Source organism: Halichoeres trimaculatus, unplaced genomic scaffold, assembly GCF_033239565.1.
Source record: "Halichoeres trimaculatus isolate MK-OKI-2021-1 unplaced genomic scaffold, fHalTri1.1 fHalTri1_scaffold_8, whole genome shotgun sequence".
Taxonomy (NCBI): domain Eukaryota; kingdom Metazoa; phylum Chordata; class Actinopteri; order Labriformes; family Labridae; genus Halichoeres; species Halichoeres trimaculatus.
In genome coordinates, this window is record NW_027437186.1 from 11,445,180 (window position 1) to 11,465,075 (window position 19,896).

Genomic DNA, 19,896 nt, shown 5'->3' on the forward strand with positions numbered 1-19,896 from the left:
AAGGAAGCAAACATAAAGTTGAAGTATGTAGAAATCAGAATTGTAGTGGCATCAAACATTCAGATTTTAGAATAAGCCCATCTGTTGCTAAAAATCATCACATCTCATAGTAACGGAAGCCTCTGCAGATCAAACGTGATCCTGAAGATGGCATCACTTACTTGTCTCATTATTTTGACAGTCATTGATGCTGTGGGACGTGTCTTGTAGCTGGAGAAACAACAACACACCCCCTTTGACACTACAAGAAGCCAGCAGGCAGAAAAGGTAACAAACACGGCAGTCATCCCCCTAGTAACACACGGTGGTAGCTTTTTCAGTTGGATCGACGGGATCAAAACCATAAATTAGCGGGGCAAAGCGGGTCTGATGTTGCCACTGCCAGCAGATCAGAACCTGGCAGACTGTGGGCGAGGCTTTATCTTTCTCACCGTGTCTTCACCAGCTCAGTTTACAATGCTAAAGATGTGTGGCTAACTTATACTAAAATCTATTGACAAAGCCGACCCGTTCCGATCAGCAACGTTCAGTCATTAGCCAGTATAGGCACAGACTAACCAGAGTTATTCAGCTGACATCTCCCACTGTGGTAAACAAAGTCATAACCTGTTGAACAGAAACTCAGCTGTCTCAGCGACAGTCTTCAGTCCCAAATCCCTCTGTAGCTTTTTCCACACGTTGTACATTTCTCCAATATTCAGTCTCAGTTGGCACCTGAATCGCTCATAATTCTTTCTGCTTCAGCCCTTACCTCAAAACTTTTTCATTTTCCTCCCTTCCCTGTGGTTTCGGTCTTCTCCGGCTCCATGACGCTTCAGTAGCTGAGCAGCTAGCTGACGTGAGAGGGGTTGTGGGGAAGGACGAGGCGGGACCATGAGCAGGACGGTGTGGAGCAGGGGAGACTGGATTGGATGGACTCACGCACAAACCTGAAGTGAGAACGGCAGTTCAAATTGGTCTATTATTATGCAGTGTTGCAGCTGATGTACTGAATTTTTATATTGCATAGATCAGACCATCAGACCATAACGGCCTCATAAAGGGTTTTATTAATAATTAGCAAGTTTCCAAATCGTAGACCATAGCTTTGATTACCCTCCATTTAGTCGTTGTCTGTCCTGGTTTTACCTCTTATATTCTTTTTTTTGTTTTGTTTTTTTGTTTTTTTTTGTTTTTTTTGGTGGTGGTGGTGGTGGTGGTGGTGGTGGTGGGGGGGGGGGGGGGGGGGGGGGGGGGGGGGGGGGGCAAAAATGTGGCATTTACACTCATGTGATGCGGGTTTGTGATTATCCATCAAAAATATACTCTTAGTAAGAATTCTCTCATGCAAAACAACAAAAACACACTCTCTTCTCTTTGTCTTCTTCAACAACAGCAACAATAACAACCACTGTTTTTTTCTTCTGCTGTAAAAGCATTGCGCTTTTTGTCCCCCAAATTCAGCCAGACAAACATGGCCATTCGTTATATCTGCTTCCATGAGCGAGGCCCAGGGTTATATAAATATAAATATAAGAGGCTTTTTTCTTAATTAATAAAAAGAAAACAATGTTTTATGAGGCTTATTTTACACTTATTTAAAGATACTTAACATGCTTATATAAACATTATATATCATTTTCACCGTTTCTGTTCTGTGAAATGCTGCCAACTTATACACAATGTACCTTTAAGAGCCCACAGAGTCCACTCTTCAGATGATGATATTCAGAAGAGGAGTCCTGTGGAAACTGCTCTCAAGTGTTTACCATGAGATTCTCTTCTGTTGATTCCCAGAATCATCAAGATCCTCATTATTAGATTATGTTCAAAAAGAAAATCCTTTTCAAGACTGCGGAGAAGGCACTCTGCTCAGATGATGTCAAGAATGGTTTGGTCATTTTTTAAAAGGCTATCTTTTGGTTGTCTAAAATAGAGAGTCAGCTTTTAAAGATGCCATCATGTACAGTAACGTGCCTTCGATCAGAACACTTCACTACATCATAACAGAGCCTGAGTTGATTTCATTTTACAGTTAGTTTAACCACATCACACCATGCTTTACACACATATATGTGCCATGTAGACCCAGAAACACATACACGTACAAATACCACTTCAGACCCTAGTGCTTAGTGATGAATACCTGAGATTCTATCGACACCAGTGTCATTAAAGATCCCTGGATCCTTTAAATCTGGATCTGTGTGATCTAATATTTGTTTCTGTCCTCCTTCCCTGTTTGTATATTCAGGTCGTTTCACACAAGTCAATCCGGTGGGGCTCATTTGAGGGTTAAACATCACGCAGTTGTAATGACTTCTCGTTTTGTTGACAAGAAAACAACAAACAAGTTGAAAATGTCATAGTCCATTTGACCAGGGCAGAAAACGGAAATCAATACCTCTTTTGTTAGCTTATCCACCTCATTAAGAGTTGAGCAACATGACATCTTGGGTTTCTGCATTTCTGCATTTGCTTTAGTGTTCATTTAATAATATGTGTTTCCCAAGAAGTATGAGAAACTGGAGAAGCTGCCAAACTGCCTGTATGCTGTTCTTTACACAAGACAAAAGGAATCAACGCAGGGGGCATTTTCAAGCCAGCTGATACATTCATGAACCAGTGTGTTCTTCTTTGGTCCACACCAAACAAGTCCAACACACCTTAGTGTCAGAAGAAATGGCCCAGGGTTTGTTTTTCATGATCCAAAAATGCAACTTAGACAGTTACTTAATCTAACAGTAAAGTTACTACAACTGGAAAGTTGCTGCATCTGTCACGCCAGGGCAAAACAAAGGGGACAACTCTAAAATCAGAAATCAAATCAAAATAAAAAGACTGATGAAAACCCAACTCATAAGTATTTGGACCGGAAAGAGCACAAGCATAATGACTGTGCCCTACTCATCATCATTGTAAACTATGACAACAGCGAATACACTTGAAGGAGGCAGTACCTGTTGTTTAGTGGCTCTGCTTCAAAGTGTCTGAGGTGAAAGGCTCCTGTTTTGTTCCCACAGTATCAACAGTCGTGGTGAGATCTCCACTAATTTCTACCCAGTGATTTAATATGACACAGTGGGGCAAAAAAGTATTATGTCAGCCACTGATTTTGTAAATTATCCTACTTAGAAAGACAAAAGAGGTCTATAATTTTCATCAGAGATACACTTCAACTATGAGAGACAAAATGAGAAAAAAAAATCCAGGAAATCATATTGCAGGATTTTTAATGAATTTATTTGTAAATTATGGTGGAAAATAAGTATGTGGTCATCCATAAACAAGCAAATTTCTGGCTCTCACTGATCTATAACTTCTTTAAGAAGCTTCTCTGTCCTACACTCATTACCTGTATCAATGGCACCTCTTTGAACTGGTTATCTCTATCAAAGACACCTGTCCACAGCCTCAAACACTCAGACTCCAAACTCAACCATGGCCAAGACCAAAGAGCTGTCCAAGAACACCAAAGAGAATTCCAGAAAAGAAAACTGTAGACCTGCACCAGGCTGGGAAGAGTAAATCTACAATAGGCAAGCATGTTGGTGTGAATATATCAACTGTGGGAGGTATTGTAAGAAAATGGGAGACAAACAAAACCATTGATAATCTCCCTTGATCTGGGGCCCCACGCAAGATCCCATGCCGTGGGATGAGAACGGTGAATAAAAATCCCAGAACTACACAGAGGGACCTGATGAATGACCTGCAGAGAGCTGGGACCAAAGTAACACAGGCTACCATCAGTAACACACTACGCCAAGAGGGAGTGAAATCCTTCAGCACCAGGCGTGTCCCACTGCTTAAGCCAGTCCATGTCCAGGCCCATCTGAAGTTTGCCAGAGAGCATTTGGATGATCCAGAACAGGACTGGGAGAAGATCATGTGGTCAGATGAAACCAAAGTAGAACTTTTTAGTAAAAACAACCTTACCATCAAAGGTGATGTTACAAAGTATTGAGCTGAACTTTTGATACTTATTTTTCACCATAATTTACAAATAAATTCTTGAAAAACCCTACAATTTGATTTACTGGATTTTTTTTTGTCTCATTTTGTCTCTCATAGTTGAAGTGTACCTCCAATAAAAATTACAGACCTCTCTCATCTTTCTAAGTGGGAGAACTTGCAAAATCATTGTCTGCTTAAATACTTTTTTGCCCCTGTATGTGTGATCAAGCTTTCCCTGGCAATGCTTTTCATTATTAGAACTAATAGAATAGAATAGAAAATACTTTATTTATCCCTGAGGGGAAATTCAGGAGTCGTCACAGCAGCAATCAAGAAAACAAAAGTAAGAAAGTGTATAGAAAGTGCAAAAAGGTCCACAAGAAAATAGATGATGACAGCTTATCCATCATTTTCCAGTTCAGTCAGCCTCCACCTCCACAGGGTCCAGGACTGAGCTTCTTCAGCAGTCTGTTCAGTCTCTGTCTCCTGGATCCTGTCTGCTCACAGCAGGTGAAGTTCCTCCAATATGGCGTTGGTGTCTGATGTTAGCTCCGTTAGCCATGTCTGTGAATAGCATGATGCTACTCTGCCTTCTGGTATCCCCTCTGTTGCTGGGTTAGCACGGCTAGCTCGTCCATCTTATTGGAGATAGATCTTATGTTCCCAATAATGGATGGAAGGACAGGTCCATATCGTCACTTCTTAGCTCACACCTGAGCACCAGCATGTCATCCTCACCTCCTTCTCCTCACCTTGTGGGAAATCATCAGGCATTGCACCAATTAGCGCTGACATGCTAAAGGCTGCTTACAGCTAATTTCACATGTAAACAATGCAGCCATGGTTACATGTACGATCTCCAGACAAACACAGGAAGAAAAATAGTAGAAATGTCACTGAAGACAAAAACAGTTTGGTGTCCACAACCAACAAATGAACCATACAAAGTAATGATCCACTCCAAATATAAAGTGCAACCATGATTTGTAACCAATTAGAATCAAGCATGTAACACAGCCAGGAAATAACTTGTACCAACATTCTAATGTCCTCTTTTCACTAGCAGTTTTAATACAGACTGATACCACTGCCACAGCAACCAACATTCCTTCTCAACCTCACCCAATCCCTGCATATCAACTGCTGTACCAAGCTGATGTACATCTACAAATCTATAAATAAATGTGTATTAGCACACAGGACACTTCCTGTCACTTCTTTGCTCTTATTCTTTTGCAGCCATTGTACAGACCTTTTAAGATGACTTTCTCCATGAGAGAATCAGGAAGACAAATGAAAAGAGTGAAAATGAACAGAAACACAAACACAGGAAGCAATTCCACACCTGGGGACCAAACACCGCTTTGGTTGTTCCCCAGAAAGCTGTCAGCAAACGCAGCTCAGGAGGAGGTGAGGGCAGAGTGGCAGCAGAAGAAAAAAAAGGATGTATGTTCTTGAAATCCTCATATCACATTTCATCTGCAGCCTGCTGCATGTGTGGAGCTATGGAAGATGGAGAAAGTGGGTTTTTATGGCGTCCCCCTGTAGAGTAATCAGCAGCAGCGGCTAAGCAGAAGTGACAGCAGCAGTTTGGGATTAGGGTCAGTAGCTGCACACAGCTCGCTGCTGAGACAGAGAAAAGAAGAAAGAGGAGGGGGTTGATTCAGTGGGCAGGGGCCAGCCGGTGGAGGGACTGCCTAAAGGTCTTGGTTAAATCAAGGTGTTTCATTCCCCTACTGATCAGAAGCATCACATCTCAAGATCAAGCTGATTAGGCACCTGCTCACCTGGAAACAGAGCCGGTGTGCTTTTTGAGTTTTTCGTGCAGGTGCATGTTAATGAGCAGGTGTCAGAGGACGCCGTCTGAACTGAACATTATGACAGAGCTCTTTTCCTCACTTGCACTCTGTATGACTCTTACGCTCATTAACGAGTCGCTGCAATCACGTTAATACTTTTTTTCTGAGGTTTTTAGAAGATGTTTTCCTCGTAATCAGGGCACTTTGTAACACAGCCCTAAGTGCTAAAATGTGGCTTTCAGCAACACTGGAGATGGCTGTAAATCCCTCTGAAATCAGTTTATTTTGGGCACGAGTTCAAGCAGATGAAAGAGAGCAGACCTCTTTGAGATGATTCCTCGTCCCTTACAATATTTATTAGCAGTTTTTCAGTTTTGTTCTTTTTAATTTTTTAATCAGTGAGTTCCCACTGAGCTGCAAAGTGAGTTCCTAAAGTTCATTCACACTGTTTAATAGAAAAGACTGAGAGAAACGAAGGCTCAAAGAATAAACTCAACAGATAAAACCAAAATGAGTTCTTTAACATTGAAAGAAGAAATTAAGTTGTGAGACGCTATTGCCTCTAGTAATCTGAAAACACAACATGACATTTTTTAGTGATGACAATGTTTGTCAATGATCTTTTCTTCATTGACGAAAATGACGAAGAGCTGAAACAATTCACTGATTATAAAAACTTTGATGATGCTGTGTTTTTATTAAACCTTGTATTATGTTGGAAAAAAAATATGTTGATTTTGTCGTGGGTCATTTTAAACCGGAATGTGTAAATCCACTTATAATAGTCAAAAATGGGTAAAACCAATGACAACTTTGTTCTAGATTATACAAACATTTAGAAAAGAGACGAACAAAAGATTTTCAGTCTCCAAACTATATTAATTTAATTCGAGTTTTCCCCCTTGGCACACATTTCCGAACACATTTCCTCACCCCATTTTCTTAGATTCTCCTTGTTCAACATTTTCAATGTTGTTTTCAATGTGTGTCAGATAGAATGTCCCTGTGTACTTTCTGTCATTTTATCAACTTGATTTACTGTCCTCTTGGAAAGGACAGACCAGGCAAAACATATACTAAAGTGCTCTCTGTGGAGCTAAAACCTGTGCTAAAAGGCCCTGCTGGTTTGCAAACACCACTGGCTGGCTAAAACATAATAAGCTGCCCTTTTGGGTGAAAAAAAAAGTGTGCTAAAATGTTCTTTTTATTCCGTTGTTTTTCATTTTGGCCCCTTCCCATCAAAAAGTCAGTGTAAACAACTGGTGATGTTGACCATTTTATATTTTCATCTTTAGAGGCCCATGTCCTTCTGATAGAGAGACAATGGCAGAATTGACCTCTGAACCCTCTTACTGTAGGAAAATTGACAATCTGGATCATCGATAATATCGCTCTCTGTCTCTGAACCCTTCTCTCGCAACACTATCATAGTTCAAAATCTGTGGTAAAGCTTCTTTAGCTGGAAACATGCCTTAGCTAATTTTTGGTGTATATGTCAAAGAGATGACGTGAGAACATTGACAAGGACAAGAAAGAGAGAGTTCCTCCTCTGCAAACATCTGGGTCTCTGGGTCTGAATTTCTATTCAAAGGCAGTCAAAATATAAATAATTGGGCAATGAAAATAAAGTACATCAAAGAAACATCTTTATTTTGGATCTGAACAGCTAACCTACCTATATTAAAGATTCCGGGTCAAAATGACCCATAACATCATCTTTGTATACAAACTGTGCAGACATTTCCAGACACAATGAAGTGTCCAGATTATACACACAAGTTCAGGACCCTAAATGAGGAAAAGTAACAAAATTTCATGAAGAAAAAGAAAGGATAAGTGGTACTTTGGTCAACAATGAAAACAGAAACGGGTCAAATTGACCCTTAAGATAATGAGACAGAGGTGAGAGGAAAGGGTTAGGGTTAGCCCTAACCTCCATACAGGGTAAATGCATGTGGTGTTTCTGAGCGCACAGTAAGACACCTCCAAAATAAAACCACCAATGTGAAAGCTTCTTTGCGGAAAAAGCGCCAAAGCAATGCCCCAGTAACTCCATGAATAACTTTACAAGAAGCTGTTTGATGAACTTGAATATTTCACCACACACACACACACACACACACACACACACACACACACACACACACACACACACACACATACACACACACACACACACACACACACACACACACACACACATCTTAGAAGAACCCAGACGTGCTAAAGTGATGAGCCAAGCAAACTCACCAAACTGGCAGTGGCAGGCCATCCGGTTTGACACCAGGATTGCCTTCCTTATCTTATCTGAAAAATGTTGTCTCCCAAATCTAAATTTGCTGTTTATCTTCACATTGTTGTACTTTTCCAATGGTTTCATTGTTTTCATTCAGTCCCTGAATATTTGTTGTCTTTGCATATGTTGTAAATGTATAAGTAAATATAAATGTTCTTTATTTATACAGCCCTTTACAACAACCCTTTCGGTGAACCACATGCAGAAGGGCCCAGAACTCGATCCATACCTAAACCCTACAACACAGATCTACCGGTCACTCAGCTCAGGAAGCTATCAGTCAGCTACATGAGTATCCAGTTTGAAAACAATATTCCTTTTTTTGTAGTTTGAGTTTCACAGTTCACTAATGTTAGCATATGTCCAGTCAGTTTCCACATTTGTCTGAAATGTTTAAAGTCTCTCAAATTACTACTTCCCTGAACCACTCTCTGAAATTCCCCTGAAAGGTGGTTTGGAAAACTGAGGTTACAATAATAATTTCTGTCTTTTTTGCCCCACAGCTTAAACAGACCAACAAAACTACAAAACACAATGATTTAGTTTTATTTATTTATTCATTTGGTTGAATGACAGATTTTAATCAGTGCCCTCGATGGAAAAACAACCTCAAGACCATTTTCATACTGTCCAAGACTCTGCTGAAGCAAGTGAGCCATTCAGTCATTTCTGAGGGACTCATTTCAGAGGAAGCTTCATCATCTGCATATAAAGTTACATCTGAGTGTCTAATACTGGTGTAAACTGCAGATGAGCTTGAAGCTTGTCTAACTGGAGCAGCTACATTTGACTCCTCTCGTACAAACTTTTTTAAAGCTCCATCCACAGCAGCAGAGTCATCAGCTGAAACTGGGTCATTTGGTTCAGTATCTGAACTGCAACTGAAGCATCTTCTGAAGCTTTGTTATCCCAGATAACAGCAGGTGACTTGTGAACGACTCAAAGACAGACAGCTGAGTCCTGGTGTCTTGGTTCAGAGGCAGACTGAGCTTCAGCTGTCAGGATCATGACAGCCAAGGCTCTGTCAGTGGTGTCCTCAGTTGAGCTACCAGAATATTTTGGCGTCTTATCTTTGTGCTTGGTGGGGTCTTAATGGTGGGAACTGAGGCCATCGTTCTTGATGAGGAATGAGAACAACAGAATGATTGACAGTGAATACTTGAGAGGGCAAATCAAGCTGTGAAAGACCAACCAATAGACTCAGTAGAGTTGACAGCGTTCTATTGCAGTTTGCAACTAACTTTTTTTTTTTTTTTCACCATAAGGCTTCTTCACATTCAACTGTTAGAAGAGCCCACTCCATAAGTCAACAAATGGCAGATGTTGTTAACCAGATGGAACCAGGAGGAAATAAAAAAAAAAACATTGAGAGATATCTGGACAGCTAGGATATGCTCCAGCCCCTTAAGACTCTGGGAGGGAGAAGCAGGAAAAGATACGGATAGATAGATGGTCAAAAGAGTTCTAGCCAAATCTAAAGAAAAAAGCTTGTTACTGATCAGGGTAACTACCTTGAACCTCCACACTGGCTTTGTGGAATCTTTATTGTGTTGAAATAAAGCGGAGTGTAGATGCCGTCTCTCAGGAGCACATCCTCCACCATGGACTTCACCTGAACAGATTGTGCACTTAAGCCTTCATGAGGCTTTGAGATTATCGAGATCTCATAATGAACAGGACAGTTACATTTTTGAACATTAGATTACTTATTAGGTGATACTGGCACTTCTGAGGGAATGGCAGGTGACCAAGGTACAAGGTTGCCAATACAACAGCCCAAGACAAAAATGACAAAAGTTAAACCCTCAGAGATGGGGAGGTTCTGAACAACATCAGGAGATCTTAAGGTGAAAGACAACAAACCAGGATGATATTCTAAATCAAGGGACCTGTGGTGATAGTCCCTAAAGAGCTTTTTTATGTACAGTAGTTTGTAGTTTGTGCTCTCAGCACTTCAAGTTTGAACAGTTCAACTATTGGAAGACTGCTGTGCTCATCAGTATCACTTGAACACTGGCCAATAAGTATTAAAAGATAAGTTCGGTTTATACAGCTTTAACATTGTTTATAGAATGAAGTAGAACAAAATACTCACCCAGAAGGCTTTCCTGATCCAAGCAGTGCTTCGAGAGATATTTAGATCCAAAATCGTGCAGCGGACATCTGTATAATGGGATCCATCGGGGCATAGACAGCGCCGCTCCTAAAACTGCATTAATCGTCAAAAACTTGTGTTTTTCACCAATATTCCATCATGGTCTGCTCCGGGTTAGTCCTCTGCTGCAGTCAGTGTCACTCCAGACAGCGCTGTGTGGCTGTAATGACCTCTGAACTGACGAAGACTTTGTTTACGTTTGTCCCTCAAAGAAAGGAGTCAGCTCTCCAGAGAGTACTGCGCATGCGTATTACTCTTAGTGACACAGACTGCAGAGAGTACTAACCTGGAGCGGACCATGATGGAATATTGGTGAAAACACGAATTTTTGGACGATTAATGCAGTTTTAGGAGTGGCGCTGTCTATGCCCCGACGGATCCCATTATACGGACGTCCGCTGCACGATTTTGGACCTAAATATCTCCCGAAGCACTGCTTGGATCAGGAAAGCCTTCTGGGTGAGTATTTTTGTTCTACTTCATCCTATAAACAATGTAAAAGCTGTATAAACCAAACTTATCCTTTAAGGAATCAAAGTTTTTTTTTCTTTTTGCTCGTTTTGTTTCATCCAATTTTATTATTCTGGAATATCAGCCAATGAAGATGTGCAAAAGCAGTCAAATACAAGATATCCAATTTTATTTAAAGATGGACGGATGAAAAGACAGATGGATAGACAGACATACAAAATATCTTTGGTTTTCTAACTTAAACATGTGTCCCTTGTCTGTCAAAAATGTCTTCATTAGTAAGCCCATTTGTTGAATTTTTGACTGGCTACACTGTAGGTTGAAATAACACTGATGCCACTCCAGTTATGTTAAATGGTATTCCCTTAATTCCTATCCTTTTTTAAATTATTGTTCTAAAATCAAAATATTAAAACTTCACAATGATCTGTGGGTCAAAAGATTCAACATAGCTCTGGTGTGATAAGAAAGTCAAGTTTTCTGGATTGATGTGATGAAACCTGCCTCTCCTTGGGGCAGCTAAATCAACAGGAAGCCTGAAAGTGCCTACGGAGACGAGGGGTTAGCATGAACCTCTGCTTCTACTAAGAGAGAAGCAATGACACAAAAAGTTTTGAACCCAAGTTTTTTTTTCATTTGCTTCATAAAGAAAACTAGTGGTGCCCTCACTCTCTGCCTTTAATCAATTGTTTGTCTTTCATTTATTTACTAAATGACTTCATGTCATTGTAAATCAGGGTTGCAATGGATTCTTAAGTATTAAAAATGTCAATATTTGCACACACTCATATATTTAAAGACATATTATACAACTCAATCTAATTTATCCAACCAGTCTGTAATAACACTCACTCACCAATCCTTTCTAATTTGAAATAAATTAAACCAAATTAAATAAAGGACTTCAATATCCTTTTTAAACTGGAGAGGGATCACGATGTCTATCAAATGTCTCATTTTTAAATGGATCTTTTAATTTACAGCTTGCACTGAGTTAACAATGTCATCAAACAACCTTGGCTCAACTCAAACTTGTTCAACTTTCTTGAAAGCTATCACGTCTCAGGCTGTAACAGTGGTTTTTCCCTCTGCCCTCCTGTACGTGTGTTTGTGTTGTGTAGGTGGAGCTCACTGCTGCTGCTGCAGGAAGACATGCCTGTCAGCAATCTGCTCATCAGCTCCTCTACACAAACTTGGACATCCTGCAACTTCAGTACCAGATTATTCTTCACCCTTGGTGACTTACCAGTGCATCAAGTATTTTCACAGAAGATGTTCCTAGTTTCTAATTTTCCCTTTGTGCATGACCTACTGTATTTTTTTTTTCTTTGTGTGCTTGTTTCTGCCTGCGAGGAGTAAGCTCACACCATGTTTCAGGCCAGACTTACTCATCAGCGCTTTGGATTTTTTTCTTTTAAACCAAGATTTTTTGTTTTTTGTTATTGTAGAATTTCTTCCATTTTTTGGGCTGTGAAGGTTTTTATGTGTGTTGACATGTCTGTATAACTAGCCCCCAAAATTTCACCACTTTATTTATTTATTTTTATGGGTTAAGTTGTCCTTGTAAGCTGTTGTACTTTTTGCCACACTGAGTTTCGTAGCGACCCTTTATATTATACTCTTGAGCACCAAAATTTTAGGCGTACACAACAACCACACAGGTTTCTCATTCACCCCTGAATTAATTGCAGGGGCCTGATTAGACCCCCTTGTGTAACGTTTTTTGCCAACCGCCGTCTGTTTGACACCCCTGCTCTCACTCAAACATTTACATTAAGACAACGATGTTGGGGCTACAGATTTTTTTCCCTTCTCTCACTGTTTCACCCTTCTTGAATGCAGCACATACAGTGTGTGTTCCCTGCCTACACCAATCAGCTGTGTGGGCCTGCAGGCTGGGACAGTGAAAAATACAATGAATTTGAATTTAACTATGCCTCCATGAAACATGGAGGCTGTAAGAACTGAGACTGTTCTTTTGAGGCATATCTCTCTTATATAGTAGGGCCTCTTTCAGCCCACAGACTGTTAACCTAACGACCAAGGGGCAACATCCAGCAAGTAAAAATGAAGCTTATGTGGAAGTGCTAAAAGTCGCTGTTCATCGAGAATCTGCTTGAGGCTGGCTGCAGAAAGACCGTAAGTCATGTACACACCCAGCCATAAAAACAGACTTTTACAGCATCAAAAAGCAAATCGATAGCCTGGTTAAAAAAAAATAGCTTGGATCTAAAATGCTTATTTCACTATCAGCACACTGTTCGGTTAGTGAATTTTTTTCTATCTCTGTGGTTTAGAAGTTATTAGGATTATTTGATTGTCCAATCAGAGGCACTGCTGAAGTCACGTGACCGCCGGGCGCCCTGTAGCCTCTGGAAGAAAAACTGCCGGCGTCATAGTGAATGTGGCTGCGTCCACGGATTGGCTTCATTTCACAGTTTCAGGAACAGACGGGTGACGTCGCGAATGCTTCATCCATGTTTTACACAGTCTATGCTCATGACTAAGAGCTGTCTTTGCACTGTGGTAAGCAAGATCATCATCCATCATGACTCAGCAAACAAAGCATGCACAACATTTGCTATTCCAACCCTGGTTGATGATACACACTTCATATCTATTCTTTACTACAGAACCTCTATAACAGCCTGCAGGTAAAGTATCTCTCCTCCTCTACCAGACAGTTTGAGGCCTGTTTCTAAAACTGTAATTCACATCACACAGTAGCAGCATTTCCCTGACAAATATTCAATGTTACAGCCTTATTGTCAAGCTGTATCTGTTCTCAGGAAAATGTCCACTTTGTACTGGTTCAACAATTAAGGGAATCTTAATTTCTTAACATGATTAATTTGACAATAAGGTACTGATCAGTCTCCAGTTGTGGCACTTATTTGAGATGTTATTCACCTGGAACAACAGAAATCACTGACAGTTATTTCTTCTGTTGCTTTGGGGGTGTCAAAAAAGGCAGAGGCACAAAGGTGTGAAAAAGAGAAAAATTGCTTTAATTAAATAGTGAAAACTCAATTCTCGGACACAAATAAGTTAAGGTAATAAGAAAGAGGAAATTAAGAAAAACTGGATCCAAACTCCTGGGAGGTCGTTTGAGCAATAAAGAAAGTGAGGCTTCAACCTTGGAAAACACGCTTGAAATGTCTAATGACACAGCTGGGGATACTGTAGACAGTGGACCAGTACAAGACAGATATGAGAGAGAGATTTACAGTCAATAAAATCAAACACCAAACAAAAAAGGCTGAACAATAGAAAAATACACTCTAAAAATGAACAAAAAAACTGGATTAACCCTTTAAAACAGAAACATATCAACTCCAAACTGACATTTGTGAAGATCTGAGTTTCTAAGCCTCCTGTTGTTGTTCCAGACACTTAGACTGTGTATATCAGCCTCTTTGCTTTGAGGCTATAGTATCAACTGCTGCAACTACTCCAGGTGAAGGGACACAGACAGCATGTTTGTGATCAGGAGAAGGGAAAAACAAAAGGGTTTTCTGGAGGCAGAGAAGAGAAATGAACATTTTTTAAAGCGTACACATTGGTGTTTGTGTTGGAATTTCTGAAAATTAGCAGAACAATGTGTCACGGGTATGAGCCAGAACCTAAAAGCAGCACACTGGTGCAGAGGAAGAGCACCACTTTACAGTTTTATCAAAACAGCAGGTGAGGCAAAACACAGGTAAGTAAAGACTGAGGTGCTGGCTCACACGGACAGACAAATGGCAAAACCTGCCAGGTGGCACGAAGTCCCCCGTTCTTTGGATCCTCTCTGCTGCTGAGCAGCTTACCAGGCGAGGTGGCGTAGAAGTGCCGAGCAGAAGAGCTGGCCTGAATTTAGTTGGGAGCAGGTGATTCTCTTGGTTGGGGACAGAAGGCTGAGGTAATTTCCAGAGCAGAGACGTCATGCAGGGAGGTCAGGGGGGAGGCAGGGTCGGCACTTGTGCAATGAACAATCTGGTAGCTGACTGGGCAGACAGTGGGGCTGGCAGCAGGTAATGAGGAACAGGTGAATGGTATTGGCAGACCCTACCAAATGCCTTCAGTACACATTCAAAAACGCTGCTTTAAACTTGTGGTTTATCTTAACTTTTACATATTTAGTAATCCGTTAAATTACAATATTATAATTTTGATTTCAATATGGAGTTTTTAACTGCATCTGTTCAGTCTGTGCTTGTTGGCTTGTATTTTTTCCCACTAATTTGTACATTTGTTTTTAACCTGCATTTTTTTTTTTAATCCTTTTCCTTTTAAAGTGTCTTGAGTTTGGGGAAGTGCTCTATTATTATTGTTTTTATTATTATTATTATTATTATTATTATTATTATTATTATTATTATTATTATTATTATTATTTATCTATTTATTTATTTTTATTTTTTCTTTGGCTTGGTGTGTACATTGTTTCAGGTATTTCTCAAACAGCAACTTTTAGTACTTCCGCATAGGCTTAATTTTTGTAAACCGGATGTTACTTCTTGATTCAGACCCTAAGCCATTCATCTGTTTCATGTACGAGTCAGTTCAACTGTATACTTTACTTTAACCCTAAGATTTGACGCCTTGTGATTTACTTACAAATAGGAGCTCTGAAGTTGACCAAAATGATATTTTGTAGATTTTGAAAATAAATGAATAAATAAATAAATAAATAAGAAAAGAATAGAAAAGAAAAGCTTTCTTTGTTAGGTCTGTCTTCAGTTGAGGAAAAGTGAAAAAAAGAACACATGTAATGGGTTTCTTTAATGTTTGTTGGGTGGAGGTCAAATTAATCATTTCTGGTGCTTTCTTTGAAGTCGGGGAAATGCAATTCGGGGAAACAAACCTGTAGTAGCAAAAGCAGATTTGTCACTCACGATGAGGCTTTTGATCTAGATTGTATTATCAGCAGCACCAGCTATCTGCGCAAAGAAATAACTACATTTATCATCAGATTACCACAGATAGGGATTTGGATGTCATTGCACTGGTGTCTCTTCTAACTTCTTTACTCTCCACAAGGTAAAGGACTGTCCTGCAAACCAGAACCCTTTCACAGCAGTAAATCCAGACCTCGAGAGCAGATTTGACACTTGTTTATGTAGCTGTAAATGAACTTAAGGAAAAATCAAACCAAGGTGTTTCTTTAAGTTCTGTACCAAATTGTGCGCATTTAGATTGATAATTTAAAGACAAAAAGGAGCTTTTGGGGTGATTTATTTTAGCTGAAGCAAAGGTGTAACAAGACCAAAACAAAGGTATACTGATTCTGACAGGCAGCAGCTGAAACAGCTAACAGTTGCTTTCAGAAATAAGCTAATGAGATGAAGTAAGTGAGTGAATCATTCTGAGCATATGTGACACATGAAGTGCAACAGCTCTATGCAAATATTTACTCTTAAATCTTATCAACCCTCATGTGATCTGACCCACAGAATCAAATCCTTCATCACTCTCACATTAGTCTGTCACCTCTGACTGTTGCGGTCGAGATCTGAGCGAGATTTGGCAGCCGCTGGGCTGTGCTCGCCTCACCTCGCTGAATCATGGTGCATGATGTTTACACAGACATTAAATCCCCCCAGAGCTGCAATGCTCACTGCTCCCACTAATTAAGAGCAAGGAGATATAAACAGAGACGCAACCTCACAACATGCAGGCTCACAGGCATACGCACGCAAGCAGATACACAACTAAACATGCTCGTCTTAACGCTCACAGACACGGAGTGTAAGCTGTGTGCTCGTAATGATGCAACACAGACACACTCATATTTTATCAGGCAGGTTTCAGACTGAGTTAGCATCAGGTTTCTGGTCAGCTGAAATCAGGAAGAAATATCTAGATCAGACAGGAGCTTCCTCTGCTTGTCTTTGTATTAAACTTAATAACACATTACATGAGGCTATTAATCAATAAAAGTCATTTGATATCAGCAGTGAAATAATTAAACCTGTCACTTTTTACTTTTCATTCCTGAGGATGCAGAAGTCGAGGGAAATAAAAGCAGAGTCAGAGTTGTATTTATTTTTGGGAGAGCTGTGTTTTTTTATTTATTATATATATATATATATATATATATATATATATATATATATATATATATATATATATATATATATATATATATATATATATATATATATATATATATATATATATATATATATATATGTATATAATCAAAGCTTGTAGTGAAGTTTGTGTGTGTAGAAAAACACCACTGCACACATCCTTTACACACACACACTCAGTCACACACACTCAAAGGAATCAGTCCTGTTGAAGAGCAGCCCTCTCCAGATTAACTTGTCACCAAAGTTGAGGGCAGCAGTCCTCCGGGGATGTCTTATCCCAGGGCAGATTGGCCTGCTGGCTGCTCCCTCTTATTTAGTGAGCTCTTATCTGACACACAGGGCCTCGGCAAGTCAAACAAGGATGAGCACGCGGAGCTGCTATCTCCTACATGCTGGCAGAAATGTTCTCAAAGTGGCTTCAGACCTGCAGCTGGCCAATCATTCCTTTAAATGTTTGATTGAACTTAGTTTATGTCGACTGTTTCATGTCAATAAACATTTGTACTAATAAGGGGTGCCTTGGTAATGTTGGCTAGCGCCTCTATACTTTAATTTTCTTGAGGAACTTGACCTAATTTGAATTAGCAGTGAACAAACAAGCATTACTTTCAGAGAAACTGTGTACATACAGAAGATTTGCAGGTTGCGCAGAGATTTTTGTCACGTACATTTGAAATTTTCCGGGGTAAGGATCAAAATCTGTTTGAACATAATAATGTTGTGTATAAGGCTTTTTTTAACAATATTGAAAGATACTTACAAAGCTTACCCGATATTTTAAGAATAGACTATATCAATAGATAAAAGGTCTGTGACATCACCCATTAGTAGCTTATACAGAGTTCAGAAGCCTGAGTTAAATATATATATATATATATATATATATATATATATATATATATATATATATATATATATATATATATATATATATATATATATATATATATATATATAACAAAAAAATCATCTCTCATCTGGTGTATCCAATGCAAATAAGTTAATTTGAATGCGGCTTTATCAGTCTACTACACTGTACATAGAAAGGTGAATTATTTCGTGCTTGTCATGCTTTTGTGGTTTCACCATTAAACAGTTTAATGGGACTGATTCTTCAGTTGGATAAAAATAGTAGAAATGTCATAAAATACTATGACACCAACAGAAATGCAAACTAAACTTACAAACACTTAAACATAAAACATGTCGTTTCAACAAGTGTAAAGCATATTTTTTATATCAAGTCTAATTTGTCACTGTCCCTGGAATAGAATAGAATAGAATAGAATAGAATAGAATAGAATAGAATAGAATAGAATAGAAAGTTATTTATTGATCCCTCAATGTTTTTTGTTTGTTTGTTTGTTTTTCATGTCACAGCAGCTTACAATAATCAAAATGCAGAATTCAAAAATGGAAAACAAGTTATTACCAGAACTTAAGGCAAGAACAAAGAAAATGCAGAAAAGAAAAATTGAAAGCTATGAAAATTTTACAGTGTAGACTCGAACAAAATACGTGCAAGACTGAAAAATTAACAATGAATACCAAGATAATGTCTGTAAGAGTGACTGTATATTTCACCATATGCAGGCTTAAAAACTCCCCCCCAAAAAGTAAAAAGCAAAATAGTAAAGTCAGAGTACACATTCACACATTCATGGTTGAACCATAAAAAAAGAAAAGAAAAAAACCCTACTGCTTAAAAGGAAAAACTAAGATGAAGAAAAAACAACAAGATAGTTCAAACATTGAAAGCTGTGAAGAGCTGCTGTGATTGGCTGCTACTCTCAGAGGGCAATTCCACAAGTCTTCTTATTCTTAGACCACCTAATTTTAACACTTTATCCTTTTATTTTCCCACTTCAGAGATTAAAATGAATATTATGTATTGTGTCTCTAAATGATCAATATTTCATAATAGTTGGTGTTTTATATATATATATGTATATATATATATATATATATATATATATATATATATATATATATATATATATATATATATATATATATATATATATATATATATATATATATATATATATATATATATATATATATAGGATGAAATACAAGGTGAGGTTATATCTACAAAACTGAACACTTGTAGTGTAAAGATTTAAAACAGTAGAACTGAAGTGTACCTCTTTTTGTCTGATAAAAAAAGAGGCTGAAAATAATCAGTTACGTCTTGCATGGCTGTGGCATACTTTAACTAATGAAGTGACTGTTGTAATGAACATTGTGCAGCCTCTGTCAAGGTAAACCTGAATAACCCAGCTCATAAGCATGTGAGAGTTGTGTCACAAGAGAAGAGTAATTAAAACAAAGAAGAAAAAAAAAGATTTTGACCCATTTTTAGCTGACAGAAGCAGAGTACAAAGATGGGTGTGAGCACTCGTTGGCAGCAACTGGACTGGAGATTTACAGCAATACAAGACCTCATGTTTATTTATTAGTGCTTATTTAAATTAGCCCCAAATATCAGAGCAACACTGGAAACCAACAGAGATATTTACAAGTTAGAGTGAACACAGCTGAGGCAGAGAGTCTTGGATTTTAGATCAGATAAATATCAGGACAGATTATACATTACTGTAGATCTTATTTCTTCAAACATTTTGGATCAGTGCTGACTCAGATGTGCAGTAGAGCATCATATTTCTGACTCATTTAAATCAGCAACTTCTGATGCTGTGTAAACATGTTTATCTATATGACTCAGAGTAGAGAGGGAGGGAGGAGACTGCAAAAGTTTGACGTTTACATGTTTACAGCCTGGTTAAAAGAGGGCTTCAGGTCTCTTTAGGACATGCTTCTATCTATGATGGATGTACTACATACCTGAACAGTTTATATCAGTAGTAGCTTTTAAAACTGATGACCTGGGTCAGGAAATCCTTTTTGTGGACACCAAAAGTATAGAGTGTTACATAAACTTTCATGAGATTTAAAAAAAAAAAAGACAATTGGCAGAAACATCCTGGATTATAAGACCATACAAACCAAACGTTATATCTTCATGCATTCAGACACCAAGCTTATATGCACGTCCAGCCATTAGTGACGAAAAATACTATTTGTACTAATGCTGGTTTCAGCTTCTGCCTTAACCCTACACCCTGATGGCCAGGGAAGATGTGAGCACTAGGTACATCT

General features: G+C 38.8%; 1 long non-coding RNA gene across 1 annotated transcript in view; it reads right to left on the reverse strand.

Moving 5' to 3' along the window:
- Positions 1 to 849: 849 nt before the first annotated feature.
- LOC141795027 (uncharacterized) overlaps positions 850 to 19,896 on the reverse strand; it is a 60,019-nt gene continuing 40,972 nt past the window's right edge. Inside the window, exon 3 of the long non-coding RNA XR_012598572.1 lies at positions 850 to 929. This is a non-coding gene — a long non-coding RNA (uncharacterized LOC141795027). The remainder of the gene's footprint in view (positions 930 to 19,896) is intronic.